The 20,575-nt window shown below is 35.8% G+C and overlaps 1 long non-coding RNA gene across 1 annotated transcript; it reads right to left on the bottom strand.

Moving 5' to 3' along the window:
• Positions 1-4,043: 4,043 nt before the first annotated feature.
• LOC131682155 (uncharacterized) lies at positions 4,044-4,653 on the bottom strand. The gene is made up of 2 exons (XR_009304038.1): positions 4,577-4,653; positions 4,044-4,512 (listed from the first exon to the last, which is right to left on the bottom strand). It is a non-coding gene; the product is annotated as an uncharacterized LOC131682155 (long non-coding RNA).
• Positions 4,654-20,575: the final 15,922 nt, after the last annotated feature.

Here is a 20,575-nt window from a genome sequence, read left to right as displayed (position 1 = left end):
GTAAAATAGCAATTCTAGTAACCAAATGTGTCCTCTAAAATACCTATAGTAGCTCATATTGCCTAAATTGACTTTAGTATTTTTTATGATTTTTTTTAAAATGTTCTCCCATATACCGGTAATGTAGGACCACTGAAGGAAAAAATTATTTTCTCAAAAGCCTCAACTACTAGAGCAACGTAAAATAGCAATTCTAGTAGCCAAATGGGTCCTCTAAAATACATATAGTAGCTCATATTGCCTAATTTGACTTTAGTATTTTTTATGATTTTTTTAAATGTTCTCCCATATACCGGTAATGTAGGACCACTGAAGGAAAAAATTATTTTCTCAAAAGCCTCAACTACTAGAGCAACGTAAAATAGCAATTCTAGTAGCCAAATGGGTCCTCTAAAATACCTATAGTAGCTCATATTGTCTAAATTGACTTTAGTATTTTTTATGATTTTTTTAAAATATTCTCCCATGTGCCGGTAATGTAGGAGCACTGAAGGAAAAAATTATTTTCTCAAAAGCCTCAACTACTAGAGCAACGTAAAATAGCAATTCTAGTAGCCAAATGGGTCCCCTAAAATACCTATTGTAGCTCATATTGCCTAAATTGACTTTAGTATTTTTTATGATTTTTTTAAATATTCTCCCATATACCGGTAATGTAGGAGCACTGAAGGAAAAAATTATTTTCTCAAAAGCCTCAAACACTAGAGCAACGTAAAATAGCAATTCTAGTAGCCAAATGGGTCCTCTAAAATACCTATAGTAGCTCATATTGCCTAAATTGACTTTAGTATTTTTTATGATTTTTTTTAAATGTTCTCCCATATACCGGTAATGTAGGACCACTGAAGGAAAAAATTATTTTCTCAAAAGCCTCAACTACTAGAGCAACGTAAAATAGCAATTCTAGTAGCCAAATGGGTCCCCTAAAATGTTTATAGTAGCTCATATTGCCTAAATTGACATTAGTATTTTTTATAATTTTTTTAAAATATTCTCCCATGTGCCGGTAATGTAGGACCACTGAAGGAAAAAATTATTTTCTCAAAAGTCTCAACTACTAGAGCAACGTAAAATAGCAATTCTAGTAGCCAAATGTGTCCTCTAAAATACACATAGTAGCTCATATTGCCTAATTTGACTTTAGTATTTTTTATGATTTTTTTAAATGTTCTCCCATATACCGGTAATGTAGGACCACTGAAGGAAAAAAATATTTTCTCAAAAGCCTCAACTACTAGAGCAACGTAAAATAGCAATTCTAGTAGCCAAATGTGTCCTCTAAAATACATATTGTAGCTCATATTGCCTAAATAGACCTTTCTTGTCCGACCTAACCCCTGTTTTTCTTATTTTTGATCCAAAGATATCACATTTTTAAGACCATTCACGGTAAAATGAGATTTTTGTGACATTCCCTGATTTTTTAATGATTTTTTGAAAATTGAAAATTGCAAGAATGTTGAGTAATATTTTCACCAAATCAAGAATGGTGAGACTCGAAATACTTGTTTCGGCAGCACTGTTTTGCATATTTCAGTTTGCTTTATCGGCAACACTGCAAATGAAGTGGTGAATCACGATACTAAGTTCATTACTTTACGGTGACGTCACAAATGAACTCGAGAGTGTATCTTTGACAGTTTGCTATAGAACATTGCATGAAAATGTATAACCTCACATTTCTGACAGTTCAGAGAGTTTGTTTACATGGACTTAGAAAATTTTTGATTTCACCCAGAACGAAGCTTGGTTCGAATTGCTTTTATATTCTAAGACCATGTAAACAAGCTCGCTAAACTGTCAATCTTGCATTGTCCCATTACTGTTATAAGGTCTTGAAAAAATTATTTAAATCTGTAAAACTAACTCGATGCGGTAATGCCCCCCAAGAAAACATTCCATCGCACCATCTATATTTACGCGAGTGGAAAATTCGAGTTATACATATTTCGACGTAAACCTAGTGGGTTAGGTGCCATCATTGCAGGTGCCCAGTAAGGGTAATGTAACACTTTACGAATCAGTTGAGCCGATTACATCGAGGAAGCACACCCTGAGATCCAGCAAAAATTATCCAACGGATCCGTTCCGGAAAGTGTTGGATCGCATTCTGATTGAGATTCCACGGTTTGGTAGTTGCGCCCTAGTATCGAATTACGATTCCAACACGGTATTCCCACCGGTATCATAATCGAATTTGGTACCAGATTGTAAATCTTTGAAAAATAACTTAAGACTCGAGGTTTAGCTTACGTCACACGGCGACAAACTTAACATGCTGAACTACATGCTCTGGCTATAGTGTTAAAGATTCGACATTTTGAAATTCGCGCTATGCGATAAGCACGAGTTTGATAAGGAACGTTTTACCAAACTGCTTCAACGGCGCAAATTAATGAAACAAGATGAAACCAAGAAAAAGTTTTAAATTTTATGTAATTTTTTATTAATTTCATTATAATCCCACAGAAATCTGTTGGTTTGACTATTAATCCGGTGAAGGAATCTTCCTTTCAACAAATAATCACACCAAATCCTCACAATGTCGGGTAGCGGAAGATAGAGATGGGCCATTCGTTCGCGAACGGTTCAAGTGAACTGGTTCTTCGAAGAGAATGAGCGAACGGAAGTTCTTTTTAAAAGAACGGTAGTTCTCAATTCTCTTCAAAGCGAATGAACTGAACCTGACCTAAAGCCGTTTGGCGAATTTCTCGGACCGATTTTTAGGCGAACGAATGAAAATGAACCGACTTGCCGTCCCACAAACCGCTCTCTGTGCTCTCCCAGAATGGAACCGGCGAAGAACGATTCATCACATTCTCTATTTCTCTAGTTATACATCATGAAGAAATCGCTACCCTTGATGAACTTGTTAAGCATACAGGGGTATAATAGTTTGGGAAGCATCTGTTTGGTTCCTCTCCAAGAATCGAATGTTTTGAGAGACATTCGCTAGATGCAAGTAAATTATCAGCTGAACGGAAGAACGGTTCATCTGAACTAGTTCTTTTTACAGAACTGTTCAGTCGGGAATGGTTCTTCGAAGTGAACTGTTTCGCCCATCTCTAGCGGAAGATATTAACTAAGACATTGTAACGTAACCGTATAGCTTATAATCTAATTTTGCTAGTCTGTATATTTCATCCATGGAATTATAAAAAATCCACTAATTCATCAACGCGGCGCTGCTGACGGAATCAGACTGTTCAATTCAAAGATAGGGATGTGATGTAGAGGGTAAAGCATTTTTCAAGAACTTTTTTTTTAAATTGCTCCATGCAAATGCACCGTATGCGACAAAGCTTTTATCTACAACATTTTAGCCTATCTGCAAACGTTCATACGGGTGACTATCGTCACTAATGTCAAGTGTTTCTTTGCTAACGATTTAGATATTTTCAGACGGAATATACTAGTAGCCTATCATAGACAGGAATATATCAAGCAGAATGCTGGGAAACAGGCAGAATTTGTTATATCAACCATAATTTCACCAGGACTTCGGGAATTCGAGATATGTGAGAAGCGTTTCTCCCGAAGAAATAACTTTTTCGGATCTATTTGTGATATCTGCTCCAATGTATTCACTAGAAGCGGGTGCAGCAAATGTACTTACACATTAGTGAGAAGAAATAGAAATGTACCGTGAGCGGCGACAAAATCCCTCAACGCTACCCCACCAGTCACATGCGGACACATAGGCTAAGTGATCGTTTAAATGCGCGTGAGCCAAAAATTTAATCATGTTCAGTTCCGTGCACAGACAGCGATATGCTCCAAGCCCCTATTCTCACAGTCACGTCACCTAGTGACTAGAAGAAAATTTCCTTCTAGTCACTAAGTGACGTGACTGTGAAAATAGGGCCTCCTATATATTTTATATACGCGAATTTACTCTTGTTCGGCACAATGTCTAAATTTATGGAAGAATCATTGGTGGCCGTGCACTGCATAGAAAGGTGTAAATTGTACTGGTTACCAAACCGTACACATGCATATTCATACCCATCAGCGCATTTGATCATGTAATGGATATTATCAACTCTGAAAGAAATACATTTTATTGTTGTCTGTTTTTGAGGTTAGAACTTAGAACTTTTATACTATTGTGAGAATGGTCCTCAGCAACTATCCTTCCAAATCAAAGACTCGTGCTAGCAATGGCTTCGTTCGGAGGCTGCAGCTGTACAGCTGGCCGATTACGATTCCCCGGACCGAACCACTTTTCCGCCGCCACAAGTGGGAAACGAACGATTCTCATTCGATTTCCGTAGTCACAAATTACCGAACCACTGGCAGGTAGCATAATCTTCGGATTTAGCTGTGAATTGGAACAGTCAAGCCTGACTTCCCGAGCTACATCTCCAGTATTGTCGTCCCATACGACCCTGAAATCTATCCCAGATCCGTATTCGTTCGTCCAGTCCAAGCGATATTGCGTAACTCGGGGAACAGGCAAGTGCGACGATTGAGTCGTCAATTTTGTCGCTTCAATTTTGCACATACAGGCACCTAAAAATAACCAATCAATTTAATTATGTAGATTTAGGCCATACCGTAAATTTGGCTGACATACCCCGTATCAAGTCCCACACACATAGCACACCATCCTGGTAACCAGATGCGCCTGCCACTGGTCTATGAAAATACATGTGATAGGACCGCAATAGCCGTTTAGGGTGAACTGCAATAGGTGGCTATCTAGCCGGAATACTTTAAAAGTGTGGCCCTGGCTGCCAGTCATGACTGTACCGCTCGCCACTTCCAAACATGTCACCGGTGACGCTGCTGGTGAAACTCCAGGACACATCGAAGCTCCTTGTCGGATGCGTGATGTTGAGCTGGCAACGCTGTGGACGGATTGCTGAAATTAACTAATGCTTCCTGCCGAACCGGTACGTGCGTGGGCTAAAAAAGAATAAGAATTAAGGCACTTGATTACATACTCATTACAGACTGAAAATAAAATAACTTAGAATGAACAGTGTTTTAAAAGAACAAGTAAAATCTGTCCGTTCTGCGCCCTAGGTGAGCTTAAAAAATTGCTTGAAACATAGAACTTACTTCGCCCTTATGCAGACGTAAATCCCCAATCGATCTGACAACCTTGCGTATACGTTTCCAGTTTCAGAAAATCGATTCCTCCACTCAACCGTGCGACTATCACTTTGTCACCGGCGAGCTATGTGTTAGTTACCCCATTGTTGTGGGTGTTTTCGGCTTCATATATACCCTGCAATGAAACGTCCGTCAATAGTTGTAATAAAAACAAATGACTCCAAACAATTTACCTTAAAGTTACCAGTCGTTCCCTCCCAGAACTCCAACCGTCCATCTGCACACCCAATCTCTGAGATTATCAAAAAAAAAGTTCAGACACCAGATCGGCGAAGTCTGGTAACATTTCTTCCACGCTGAACCTCCTCCTCCAGGTGGCTGAGAACATTCGCTAGCGCTCATCTGCTCCCGGGGTGGGATGAAGCTGTATGATTGGACTTACTCTCCACCGATGCTATAGTATACATCATAGCCCTTGGTCGAATTATTCCACAAAAACCGAATTCGCAGATCCGCACAAATACCTTTTTTATCATTTGTAAAATGTTTCTCACACTGGACGGTAAAACCATTCTGGGTTAATATTTTCCTGCATCTCATTCTGATGATTGTGCCTGGTGAAGTTAAACTGTAGTTTTTTTCAGTTTGAAAGCAAAACTGGTCGGCGAACTCTCGGGAAACGGGAGACAGCTGATGTTTAGGTAGGTAGAGAAAACAGGAAAAAAAAGATGTCATCGATGTTTGAAGAGCACTTTTCACTTTAGAGCAGCGTTGTCAGATGGTTTTGTATAATAGGTTTGTTCTAGTACACAGAAGTTGCTCCGGAGCAAACAGAAGCAAAAAATACTTGCTTTTTACTCCATGTTTGCTAACGGAAGAAGAAAAAAGAGAAGAGAACATAGGAACGATTTTCTCTTTGTTTGCTCCGGAGTACTTCCACTTTCTACTGGTACTGGGACAAATCTAATATCGGTATAGTTCTAAATAAAAATAAGGTATTTATCGGTGTGAAGATGTATGCTAACCAAAAGTTACCTGCAACTGCAAATTATTGGTTTTTAATTTATAGATCATTCTAATGTTATGTAATGAAACCTACTGAGCTCAATCAATTTCAGAATCGGTTGTTGAACTTCATTTGAAGTTTTTATAGTAACCTGGCAGATTGCTGAATCAATTTCCGGATGATTTGATGTGGAAAGGTGAAGACATTTTCTAAAAGGGCCCATATTAATTGATCTTATATGAAAATCGTTATTTTTTGGTAAGAGAAAAGAAATCGGTATTTTTAGTAGCTTTATTGGCATTGAAATTAAAAATCGGTTTAAATATCGATAAATCGGTATATTCTGCAACACTGTTTTGGGGTTCATCAACGTCAAAACAATGTTTTTAGCAAATTGGAATGAACTCTTGGAGTTCATACCCAGTACACGAAACGCCGAATAGCCTGATTAAAATAGATGCCGGCGAGCGGTAGGCTACTGGAACTTTGTTACAGGCTTCCCGCCGTAACTTTATTTCATATTCCCCACTCGAAGTTCATCCAAATGGTGTAAAAGTATGGAGAATCAAGGTAAAATAGGACAGGGGAATACATAGTAAAATGGGCAGTTCGAGGAATTTTTAAATTTTTCAATAGTTAGCGACACCAAATTAACGTGACAGTATTCAGAATCGATCCAGCGATGAAAACAGAAGCTGTTCTGCATATAAAATTTTTTGACGAGAAAGGTCTATTGACTTTAGTCTTTATGATGTTTTTAAATTATCTTCGAAATGCCGCTTCTTCTATTCGCACCCTGGTGTCGAATATCTGAACAACCAGCAACCAAAAAGCTTAACTCACCAACCAAATAGCACATCTATAAATAAATTAACGCTCCTCGAATTCTGTATAAATTCGAAATACTATTAGTGCACATATAACACATTGTAGATTTCAAAAGCAAAAACAGATTTCTATGAAGTAATAACGATTAAAACAATGTAATGTTGCAATGGGAGTAGCGTTCAGATGCTAATTTTTCTGTTTTGACCTATATTGGCCAATTTTATATAAAATTCTGTTTTAAACTGATTTTATATGGGCAATATTCGGAGCACAATAAAACGGCGATTCTAGCAGTCAAATGGGCCCTTTACAATACTTACACAGTGATCCATGTTTCCTAAATTGAGTTTGGTTTTTTTAAATATTCTTCCATATGCTACCATAGTGTAATTAGCAAAAAGCTCACTTATCGCTTGTTTGCATTGCAATATAGAATGGAATCCACACCAGGAAATAATAATACAGTTGACATAAACAAGATCGCATCGTAATTTTCTGGCTGATCATTTTACATGATTTAACCTATAAAATTACGAGCTGCACTCAGTAAGCTTGTGATACATAGTACTTAGGTGAAGCATATGTATGCCATTTTTCGACCTAGTAACTCTATGTCGGTATGGCCCAATTAGTAAACATGCGTGCTCAGTGAGCAAATGGTTGCTGATGGTTGTAGGTTCGAATCTCGGTATTTACATGTGCCTTTTTTATTTATGATTGATCATCATACAGAAGCAGCAAGCAAAACCAACCGGTTGGTAGTAAAGTAAAAGTAGTGTACCGCCACCGAGCCCCCACCAGGGTTTATACCACCACCATATTCACAGATTTTTCTGTAATGTCACAGATTTTGTCCTAATTTTTGATCACAGATTCTTTTTTACAGATGACAGATTTTTGGCATTTTGATGAAAATTTCACAGATTTTTGGAAATATTATTGTTTCACTGCTGAGCACGCACGCTTAGCATTCCATCAAATCAAAATGCAAACCATAAAAAAATATTTTAGCGCCGCCGGGTAATATTTTCCAACGTTGGCTTTTTGTTACATCCGTTTCAATGGAAATTCACAGGTTTCGTTCAAATGGCGTCTGTAAGGCGGGTGTAATGTGTATTTTTTCGCGTTGTCATTTGTTTGAAATTCCACGTAGCACTACATTCGAATTTTTGTTTCGCTCGAACACATTTACAAAACCCTATCATTTTATTAAACTCGCAAAAAAAATCGACAAATATAATTAGTTGTCCAGAGAGCGAACTATCGATTGATTGAAGAATTAACGTTTTTATTCGTCCATCACATGCCAGATTAATTTTTAAATATTTAATCCAAAATGGTATTTCCGGCACATACGATAAGGTTATACAGTTTGAAAGAAACCTGTAAATTTACGTTGAATCAAATATAATGAAATGTTACGACGAGTGATATGAATATTACACGACCATAGCGTCATTAGAAAAAAAATCTCTACTGGCAATACCGGGTGGGATTCGAACCGACGACTATCAGTAATCATTTGCTCACTGAGCATGCCTCTTTGCTTACAAGGCCATACCAGCATATAGTTGCTTGGTTTACAAATGGCATACACACTAATAAAATATTAGCCCAGGGTACTCCAATGAGAACCAAATGAAGTGATACCTTCAATTCCATAAAAAACATGTTTCAAGGGTTGTGGAAAACGCAAGCGCACATTTCTTCGGATTTTCTGACAGCAAACTTTTCTTTTACACATCTTGTAACGTTTTGTAACATAATGGCATTATTAGCACTAATTTCAACAATAAAATTCAATGAAATAGTTTACGTTTCAACCGCCCTTTGCCTCACCTATATACGGTTCAAAAATATAATTAACATCGATAGCTGTCTTATCACACAAAGAAATTCAAGGTGTAATGTTCCCATTGGTGTAATAATAAAGCTGTTATATGGGGAAATTTTAAGTCAATACGCATTAAACAATGGATGATTACGCTGGGATATAACAATGTATGATAGACTCCACTCCATGAAACATCGCGCTTAGCCGATCTGTCTTTTTAGATTAAAGGATTGGAAAAATTGGTTAAATGAGTTAAACTAATCAATCAAATTTTGTTTAAAAAAATGTTCCTGCGATTAAACTAAAATGGGAGGCTTATTACTACCGCTACAATACATAATTTCAAGCGCAAATAGCAAATACAAGTACAAGTAACACCAAAAACTTACTGGCAACCTTACAGCGGCATTTATGAAGCAGTTCTTGCGGCCTGTACGCTTCGGTGAATGTTTCAATAATTTTCTGGCTGATTATAGAACTTACGAGCCACAATTTGCTGAGCTTGTGATAGATAGCACTCAGGTGTAGTTTATGTATGTCATCTATCGACTAAGCAACCATCTGTTAGTATGGCCCAGTAAGTAAAGAGACGTGCTCAGTGAGCGAGCAAATGGTTGCTCGATAGTCGGTTCGAATCTCGGTGTTTACCGGTTGTCATTTTTTTTCTAATCACACGCTATGGTCATGTAATGACGTGTTCAATGGCAGGTGTAAACCCCACCATTGTTTAGTAGATTTGAGTGCACTGTTTTATTGCACTTTCGAGCATAAGCGTTCAACTATCGAAAAGGTAATAATTTTCATATCGCACGTAATATTATGCCTTTTGTTACATCTGATGCAATGGAAATTTAAAGGCATCTTTCAAATTGTTTCGTTTGACATACTGGTTATCTTTTTTTTTTGGATCGTCATATATTTTCAAGGGGGTTCAAATCTTGACAATGGAAGACCAAGAGTATAGAATTACCACATTTTGCGTGATGTATTAAGGGTATTTCACAAGTTCTACGCAACTTTTATAATTTCGTTGCTTACGAACGAAAGCAAAGACAATAATGTGAATTTTAACGCTTTTCAGCGATTGTAATTAACGAAATATGGCGGCACCCACCGTAATAGTGTGAACATAGGCACATCACCCGACAATCATTCAACTGATCCTATTGTATTGTGTGATAAATAACCAAAAAAATAAATTTTTATTAGACTCTCTCCTCTTTTTTCGGGCTTGAGACCGACTACAGTAATTTTTATCCAAAATTTATAGCTTGCTATCTATGAGGTATGGAGTTCACAAACAAAACCCAAAGGAAGCAGTATTGCATTATATTATCAACAATTAATCATGATTCAAAAATAATTACTGCAGGCAGATTTAAATCTAACATGTTTAGCTATCACAACATAATGTGATATATTGATTCGTTTTCTGTTCGAACGTGAGATCTTTTAGCTGAATATAACTTAAATCTCACAAATGGAACTTTTATTGTTTAGTTGAATGTAGCACACATCTCGCAAACGAATTTTCTAAAATCCCAATCTACTGTACAATCGTCATTTACACATGTTGAATGATACCATTTTGTGCATGTATCACAAGCAACCCAGTCTTGAGTGTTAGTAGCTTCGACCCTTTTATCGCCACACTTACGACATAGGTTTACAACGTTATCAGAATGATCAATAAGAGTTTTGAGCAAATATGTTCTATATTTGATGGGATCAAAATCTTGATCATAAAGGAATTCGTTCCGAAGATATAGTTCAGCATTATTAACCACGTAAGGTCCACAATGATTGCCATCATTTTGACAGTTTATTCTCATTTCCCCGACTGTTGGGGTTTTGAAAATACTGATTATCTGTAATAATAGATCATTCGTGAACTGTCTTTCGACTTTTTCCAATGTATTCAACAACTTGCTGTACATATATTGAGGTGAATGCCTGAATTGAGAATCAAAATAGTGGAAAACCTTTTTTTCCGTGTCAATTATAGCAATTGAAAAATGATGATTATATAACAGTGGCAGTAAAACTAGTGAATGGTTCAAATTTTTAATAATGATGTCTTTCATGTCCTCATTTGAAATATTATTGCACTGCTTTTGTACCAGATGGTCAACCATTGCGAATAATAAACTGGTTTGAACATGCGATACAACCTTAGTGGGAATACCATAGTGAATACTGAAAAATTTAAGGAGAAATTCGATCAAATAATTGGAAAACCAACTGCTCCAGTTATTTTCCCAAAGAGTTTTTAAATCACCATATAAAAGCTTATATCTGCTTTTTAACAAAATCCATAAATCATCACAGGTTCTTGGTCGATCTCTAGTGTAGTAAAGTGGATCAGAAATGAGCTTATTTTCTAAAATACTACCAAATCCTTTAAATGTGGTGGAGTCGAAACCTTCAAATGCCTGATCGAAAGGAATTGTACTTTTATCGTAGACTGACTCAACATGTCTAATTTTCGAGTCAAATGGTTTGAGTATCGTTGTAGTAATATCATTACATTTTTCAACAATTCCACCTGATTTGGATGTAGCAATATTTGAAATGTATTGGCTACTTTCCTCAGCAATTGTAGACAATCGAGTTTTGGTGGTATCATCAGATACATTTTTCAATTGGCGGGGGGATAGTTCATTTCGTTTACGAAATAGGCAAGCTGGCGTTGACACAGCGATCGGGCTTATTCCAGCTAAACCAAAGTTTGGTTGATCGGGTACTCTTTTTGGTGTCTTGTTTGTCTCGAAATATGACTCCATTTCTTTTGCGGAAAAAAGATCCTGTCTGTATCGTGTTCATTTGTTTTTGGAACCTTCAATTTCACTTTTAAGCGATCGCTTTTTGAAAGTTTCTTTGGTTTTTATGATATCTGAAATATGCATATTTGTAATTTTGTCGTCATTCCAGGACGATATTGTACTTGCGAGAGATGGTGTCTGATTGTACATTTCTCCAACATCACTTCGCTGTGATTTTGGAGTTTCAAGTTTACTATTGGACCGAATACGCTTGTGTTCTGAAGGTCGAACGTTACGCGTTGATCGATTTTTGGGAATTTTTAGTCGAGCTGAAATAATCTTAGGTGCCATCTCCTTTATATACATATACTCGATATAATCATCTATATGTATTGGAACTTTTCCCACCGCTTTGGACAGTCTTATATCTTCTTTAACATTCTTGTGGTGGGCCTCAATTACGCCGTTATTTGCTCTGTTCGCAGTTTTATTATCTATATTGCTCAACTCACTATGTTCTTCATACCAGAGGGTTGCAATCAACATGGGAAGATACGTAACAAATCGGCGTAGATATGTTGTTACGAACTTATATGTAGCTGGTTGTTTCCGGCTAAACTCAAACATGCTTTCAAATTTTTCTTCAATTATTGCTTTGAATTCGTTAAAACCTCTCTGGTAGAATGGACTTTGTGAGTATATTGTCTTCGACTTTTCATTTTCAATTTCAGATGCTGCTTTAATTCCAGCTTCAACTAAGCCGCTATGAATTTCAGAAGCTACTATTTCAGTACAGTTTCTAAAGAAGCTCTCAAGGGATGCGTATTTTATTTTTTTTTTCATCTACTGTTTCAGCAATCAAGTATCTCCACAAATGTGAAAAAAGAGCGAAAACTTCATTGCAATCTTTTATGTCATGTATAGCTGATAGAAGACTGCGTAGATTGATTCTATCTGGATCAGCTGAATCAGTTATGTACGTGTCAACAAGAGCATAAATAATTTTTGCTACATGTGATGTGCAAAGGCGTATTATAACAATATTAATATCGTTTTCTAAATCTTTAGTCATATTGGCCATATACTGAGCACAGGCATGCAAATATTGGACAACGCTCATGGAGTTGAAAGACAGACATAATGCATTTATTCCAGCCATTGCGAAATCAGAGGTAACCGATCGAATAATTGTGTGGAGTTCTCTGTTCGACTTTATTCTTATGCGGTGTACAATTTTTAACAAGAAAATGTGAATGTTACCAGTAGTATGATCTGTTGTGAACACTTCAGCGATTGGAAATGTCATCAAACTTTTGTCTGCATCATGACATTTGATTCTGGTAACCAAACTATACATGTAGACTGTTTTATTTTTTAAATCATTTCGTGGATTTTTCCAAGCTCCTCCTGTGGCATCAAAATAGCAATCTAACGCTCTTTTGCCACGTTCGGTTGCATATATAATAATTTTAATTTGCGCATCACTTATGAGGCCTGCGTTAAAGGGTCCAAAGTCTAGGAACCCTAACATGTCATTTTCTAAGTAAATTTTGGTTAGTGCAACCCATTGGTCACTGTCTCTTCTAAGTTCGTTACGTATTTCAGAGCCAACTTTTCTAACTACTTCTTCAGATGTACAGAGCTTCAGATCTTTGTCAATCAAAAATTGATGTGATCTTTCTCCTACACCAACAATTTCAGAACGAATTAGCTCCTTAGGTCGTTCGAGCATCATTCGTTCTTTGATACGAGCGCGGTCTTTTCCTCGTACTTGATTACACATTCCATCAGGATGCTCAATACTGTCCATGTCATGCAAGATATTAAAAGTGATGTCATGCGATCCATGGGTCAAGAAAGTAGCTTTCAGTATAAATCTTTTGCATTGCATAAACTTGCAAACTGTATAAATGAGAACTGTTCTCTTAGATTTCGTTTCGGGAACATTGTCCTTTTTAAGTACAACGTACATATGACATGGAGGTGCAACATCTCTAATAATGTCATGATAGCTGGTAATTAACTTCTTTTCCTCCAAGTTAGCAACTTTTCTGACAGCATTAGTTGATCTATAATCAATCAACCTTTTCGTTACAGGATCAATCATTTCATTGAATTGCTTCCTTGTAATCGTGAACTTATTTCCAGAGTCTTGAAAATCTTTCAAATAAAATTTCAACTGTCTGTTATCGCGATAAACTTCTGAATTAAATTTTGCTCCAGGAGGCGTTATAGTATTGAAACTAAGTGCAACTTCCAAATTAGTTCTATCATTTAAAGGGATAGATGCTAGTTCGTTATCGTAATCTTCATTTAAATAAAAGATAATTTTATCGCGATCATCTTTACATTCTGAGGACTTCTTTTTAAGTGACATATCTGTTAAATTCAAATCAGTGAGACTTTGTGTCTTCTCAATTGCTTTTGGAGAACAAACAATGGCTTTATCGAAAACTGACTGATAGTCAATGTTGTTTGGGATATTTCTCGTATATTTAGGAGAAAATCGCTCAAATTCAACTGAGGGTCCAACATCACCTGAAGTGAAACTAAGTTGTGAATTTTGGAACTCGCGTACCATAAATAAATTTAAATTTGTAGGGATGATGGCTTCTTTGGTCAAAACTTTGTGAACTCCATACCTCATAGATAGCAAGCTATAAATTTTGGATAAAAATTACTGTAGTCGATCTCAAGCCCGAAAAAAGAGGAGAGACTCTAATAAAAATTTATTTTTTTGGTTATTTATCACACAATACAATCGGATCAGTTGAATGATTGTCGGGTGATGTGCCTATGTTCACACTATTACGGTGGGTGCCGCCATATTTCGTTAATTACAATCGCTGAAAAGCGTTAAAATTCACATTATTGTCTTTGCTTTCGTTCGTAAGCAACGAAATTATAAAAGTTGCGTAGAACTTGTGAAATACCCTTAATACATCACGCAAAATGTGGTAATTCTATACTCTTGGTCTTCCATTGTCAAGATTTGAACCCCCTTGAAAATATATGACGATCCAAAAAAAAAGATAACCAGTATGTCAAACGAAACAATTTGAAAGATGCCTTTAAATTTCCATTGCATCAGATGTAACAAAAGGCATAATATTACGTGCGATATGAAAATTATTACCTTTTCGATAGTTGAACGCTTATGCTCGAAAGTGCAATAAAACAGTGCACTCAAATCTACTAAACAATGGTGGGGTTTACACCTGCCATTGAACACGTCATTACATGACCATAGCGTGTGATTAGAAAAAAAATGACAACCGGTAAACACCGAGATTCGAACCGACTATCGAGCAACCATTTGCTCGCTCACTGAGCACGTCTCTTTACTTACTGGGCCATACTAACAGATGGTTGCTTAGTCGATAGATGACATACATAAACTACACCTGAGTGCTATCTATCACAAGCTCAGCAAATTGTGGCTCGTAACTTCTATAATCAGCCAGAAAATTATTGAAACATTCACCGAAACGTACAGGCCGCAAGAACTGCTTCATAAATGCCGCTGTAAGGTTGCCAGTAAGTTTTTGGTGTTACTTGTACTTGTATTTGCTATTTGCGCTTGAAATTATGTATTGTAGCGGTAGTAATAAGCCTCCCATTTTAGTTTTATCGCAGGAACATTTTTTTAAACAGAATTTGATTGATTAGTTTAACTTATTTAACCAATTTTTCCAATCCTTTAATCTAAAAAGACAGATCGGCTAAGCGCGATGTTTCATGGAGTGCGGCCGTTCTAGTCTATCATACATTGTTATATCCCAGCGTAATCATCCATTGTTTAATGCGTATTGACTTAAAATTTCCCCATATAACAGCTTTATTATTACACCAATGGGAACATTACACCTCGAATTTCTTTGTGTGATAAGACAGCTGTCGATGTTAATTATATTTTTGAACCGTATATAGGTGAGGCAAAGGGCGGTTGAAACGTAAACAATTTCATTAAATTTTATTGTTGAAATTAGTGCTAATAATGCCATTATGTTACAAAACGTTACAAGATGTGTAAAAGAAAAGTTTGCTGTCAGAAAATCCGAAGAAATATGCGCTTGCGTTTTCCACAACCCTTGAAACATGTTTTTTATGGAATTGAAGGTCTCACTTCATTTGGTTCTCATTGGAGTACCCTGGGCTAATATTTTATTAGTGTGTATGCCATTTGTAAACCAAGCAACTATATGCTGGTATGGCCTTGTAAGCAAAGAGGCATGCTCAGTGAGCAAATGATTACTGATAGTCGTCGGTTCGAATCCCACCCGGTATTGCCAGTAGAGATTTTTTTCTAATGACGCTATGGTCGTGTAATATTCATATCACTCGTCGTAACATTTCATTATATTTGATTCAACGGAAATTTACAGGTTTCTTTCAAACTGTATAACCTTATCGTATGTGCCGGAAATACCATTTTGGATTAAATGTTTAAAAATTAATCTGGCATGAGATGGACGAATAAAAACGTTAATTCTTCAATCAATCGATAGTTCGCTCTCTGGACAACTAATTATATTTGCCGATTTTTTTTGCGAGTTTAATAAAATGATAGGGTTTTGTAAATGTGTTCGAGCGAAACAAAAATTCGAATGTAGTGCTAAGTGGAATTTCAAACAAATGACAACGCGAAAAAATACACATTACACCCGCCTTACAGACGCCATTTGAACGAAACCTGTAAATTTCCATTGAAACGGATGTAACAAAAAGCCAACTTTGGAAAATATTACCCGGCGGCGCTAAAATATTTTTTTATGGTTTGCATTTTGATTTGATGGAATGCTAAGCGTGCGTGCTCAGCAGTAAAACAATAATATTTCCAAAAATCTGTGAAATTTTCATCAAAATGCCAAAAATCTGTCATCTGTAAAAAAGAATCTGTGATCAAAAATTAGGACAAAATCTGTGACATTACAGAAAAATCTGTGAATATGGTGGTGGTATAAACCCTGGTGGGGGCTCGGTGGCGGTACACTACTTTTACTTTACTCAACCGGTTGGTTTTGCTTGCTGCTTCTGTATGATGATCAATCATAAATAAAAAAGGCACATGTAAATACCGAGATTCGAACCTACAACCATCAGCAACCATTTGCTCACTGAGCACGCATCTTTACTAATTGGGCCATACCGACATAGAGTTACTAGGTCGAAAAATGGCATACATATGCTTCACCTAAGTACTATGTATCACAAGCTTACTGAGTGCAGCTCGTAATTTTATAGGTTAAATCATGTAAAATGATCAGCCAGAAAATTACGATGCGATCTTGTTTATGTCAACTGTATTATTATTTCCTGGTGTGGATTCCATTCTATATTGCAATGCAAACAAGCGATAAGTGAGCTTTTTGCTAATTACACTATGGTAGCATATGGAAGAATATTTAAAAAAACCAAACTCAATTTAGGAAACATGGATCACTGTGTAAGTATTGACTGCTAGAATCGCCGTTTTATTGTGCTCCGAATATTGCCCATATAAAATCAGTTTAAACCAGAATTTTATATAAAATTGGCCAATATAGGTCAAAACAGAAAAATTAGCATCTGAACGCTACTCCCATTGCAACATTACATTGTTTTAATCGTTATTACTTCATAGAAATCTGTTTTTGCTTTTGAAATCTACAATGTGTTATATGTGCACTAATAGTATTTCGAATTTATACAGAATTCGAGGAACGTTAATTTATTTATAGATGTGCTATTTAGTTGGTGAGTTAAGCTTTTTGGTTGCTGGTTGTTCAGATATTCGACACCAGGGTGCGAATAGAAGAAGCGGCATATCGAAGATAATTTAAAAAAAATCATAAAGACTAAAGTCAATTTAGACAACATGAGCTACTATAGGTATTTTGGAGGACCCAATTGGTTACTAGAATTGCTATTTTACGATGCTCTAGTAGTTGAGGCTTTTGAGAAAATAATTTTTTCCTTCAGTGGTCCTACATTACCGGTATATGGGAAAGCATTTAAAAAATCATAAAAAAATGCTAAAGTCAATTTAGGCAATATGAGCTACTATAGGTATTTTAGAGGACCCATTTGCCTACTAGAATTGCTATTTTACGTTGCTCTAGTAGTTGAGGCTTTTGAGAAAATAATTTTTTCCTTCAGTGGTCCTACATTACCGGTATATGGGAGAACATTTAAAAAAATCATAAAAAATACTAAAGTCAATTTAGGCAATATGAGCTACTATAGGTATTTTAGAGGACCCATTTGGCTACCAGAATTGCTATTTTACGTTGCTCTAGTAGTTGAGGCTTTTGAGAAAATATTTTTTTCCTTCAGTGGTCCTACATTACCGGTATATGGGAGAACATTTAAAAAAATCATAAAAAATACTAAAATCAATTTAGGCAATATGAGCTACTATAGGTATTTTAGAGGACACATTTGGTTACTAGAATTGCTATTTTACGTTGCTCTAGTAGTTGAGGCTTTTGAGAAAATAATTTTTTCCTTCAGTGCTTCTACATTACCGGCACATGGGAGAATATTTTTAAAAAAATCATAAAAAATACTAAAGTCAATTTAGGCAATATGAGCTACTATAAGTATTTTAGAGGACCCATTTGGCTACTAGAATTGCTATTTTACGTTGCTCTAGTAGTTGAGGCTTTTGAGAAAATAATTTTTTCCTTCAGTGGTCCTACATTACCGGTATATGGGAGAACATTTAAAAAAATCATAAAAAATACTGAATTCAATTTAGGCAATATGAGCTACTATAAGTATTTTAGAGGACCCCTTTGGCTACTAGAATTGCTATTTTACGTTGCTCTAGTAGTTGAGGCTTTTGAGAAAATAATTTTTTCCTTCAGTGGTCCTACATTACCGGTATATGGGAGAACATTTAAAAAAATCATAAAAAATACTAAAGTCAATTTAGGCAATATGAGCTACTATAGGTATTTTAGAGGACCTATTTGGCTACTAGAATTGCTATTTTACGTTGCTCTAGTAGTTGAGGCTTTTGAGAAAATAATTTTTTCCTTCAGTGGTCCTACATTACCGGTATATGGGAGAACATTTAAAAATATCATAAAAAATACTAAAGTCAATTTAGGCAATATGAGCTACTATAGGTATTTTAGAGGACCCATTTGGCTACTAGAATTGCTATTTTACGTTGCTCTAGTAGTTGAGACTTTTGAGAAAATAATTTTTTCCTTCAGTGGTCCTACATTATCGGTATATGGGAGAACATTTAAAAAAATCATAAAAAATACTAAAGTCAATTTAGGCAATATGAGCTACTATAGGTATTTTAGAGGACCCATTTGGCTACTAGAATTGCTATTTTACGTTGCTCTAGTAGTTGAGGCTTTTGAGAAAATAATTTTTTCCTTCAGTGGTCCTACATTACCGGTATATGGGAGAACATTTAAAAAAATCATAAAAAATACTAAAGTCAATTTAGGCAATATGAGCTACTATAGGTATTTTAGAGGACACATTTGGCTACTAGAATTGCTATTTTACGTTGCTCTAGTAGTTGAGGCTTTTGAGAAAATAATTTTTTCCTTCAGTGGTCCTACATTACCGGTATATGGGAGAACATTTAAAAAAATCATAAAAAATACTAAAGTCAATTTAGGCAATATGAGCTACTATAGGTATTTTAGAGGACCCATTTGGCTACTAGAATTGCTATTTTACGTTGCTCTAGTAGTTGAGGCTTTTGAGAAAATAATTTTTTCCTTCAGTGGACCTACATTACCGGTATATGGGAGAACATTTAAAAAATCATAAAAAATACTAAAGTCAATTTAGGCAATATGAGCTACTATAGGTATTTTAGAGGACCTATTTGGCTACTAGAATTGCTATTTTACGTTGCTCTAGTAGTTGAAGCTTTTGAGAAAATAATTTTTTCCTTCAGTGGTCCTACATTACCGGCATATGGAAGAACATTTTAAAAAAATCATAAAAAATACTAAAGTCAATTTAGGCAATATGAGCTACTATAGGTATTTTAGAGGACACATTTGGTTACTAGAATTGCTATTTTACGTTGCTCTAGTAGTTGAGGCTTTTGAGAAAATAATTTTTTCCTTCAGTGGTCCTACATTACCGGCACATGGGAGAATATTTAAAAAAAATCATAAAAAATACTAAAGTCAATTTAGGCAATATGAGCTACTATAGGTATTTTAGAGGACCCATTTGGCTACTAGAATTGCTATTTTACGTTGCTCTAGTAGTTGAGGCTTTTGAGAAAATAATTTTTTCCTTCAGTGGTCCTACATTACCGGTATATGGGAGAACATTTAAAAAAAATCATAAAAAATACTAAAGTCAATTTAGGCAATATGAGCTACTATAGGTATTTTAGAGGACCCATTTGGCTACTAGAATTGCTATTTTACGTTGCTCTAGTAGTTGAGGCTTTTGAGAAAATAATTTTTTCCTTCAGTGGTCCTACATTACCGGTATATGGGAGAACATTTAAAAAAATCATAAAAAATACTAAAGTCAATTTAGGCAATATGAGCTACTATAGGTATTTTAGAGGACCCATTTGGCTACTAGAATTGCTATTTTACGTTGCTCTAGTAGTTGAGGCTTCTGAGAAAATATTTTTTTCCTTCAGTGGTCCTACATTACCGGTATATGGGAGAACATTTAAAAATATCATAAAAAATACTAAAGTCAATTTAGGCAATATGAGCTACTATAGGTATTTTAGAGGACCCATTTGGCTACTAGATTTGCTATTTTACGTTGCTCTAGTAGTTGAGGCTTTTGAGAAAATAATTTTTTCCTTCAGTGGTCCTACATTACCGGTATATGGGAGAACGTTTAAAAAAATCATAAAAAATACTAAAGTCAATTTAGGCAATATGAGCTACTATAGGTATTTTAGAGGACCCATTTGGCTACTAGAATTGCTATTTTACGTTGCTCTAGTAGTTGAGGCTTTTGAGAAAATAATTTTTTCCTTCAGTGGTCCTACATTACCGGTATATGGGAGAACATTTAAAAAATCATAAAAAATACTAAAGTCAATTTAGGCAATATGAGCTACAATAGGTATTTTAGAGGACACATTTGGCTACT

The sequence above is a fragment of the Topomyia yanbarensis genome, chromosome 1, assembly GCF_030247195.1.
Source record: "Topomyia yanbarensis strain Yona2022 chromosome 1, ASM3024719v1, whole genome shotgun sequence".
In the NCBI taxonomy this organism is placed as follows: domain Eukaryota; kingdom Metazoa; phylum Arthropoda; class Insecta; order Diptera; family Culicidae; genus Topomyia; species Topomyia yanbarensis.
Note: the sequence above shows the minus strand (reverse complement) of the source record. Positions and strands in the feature narration are given on the sequence as shown.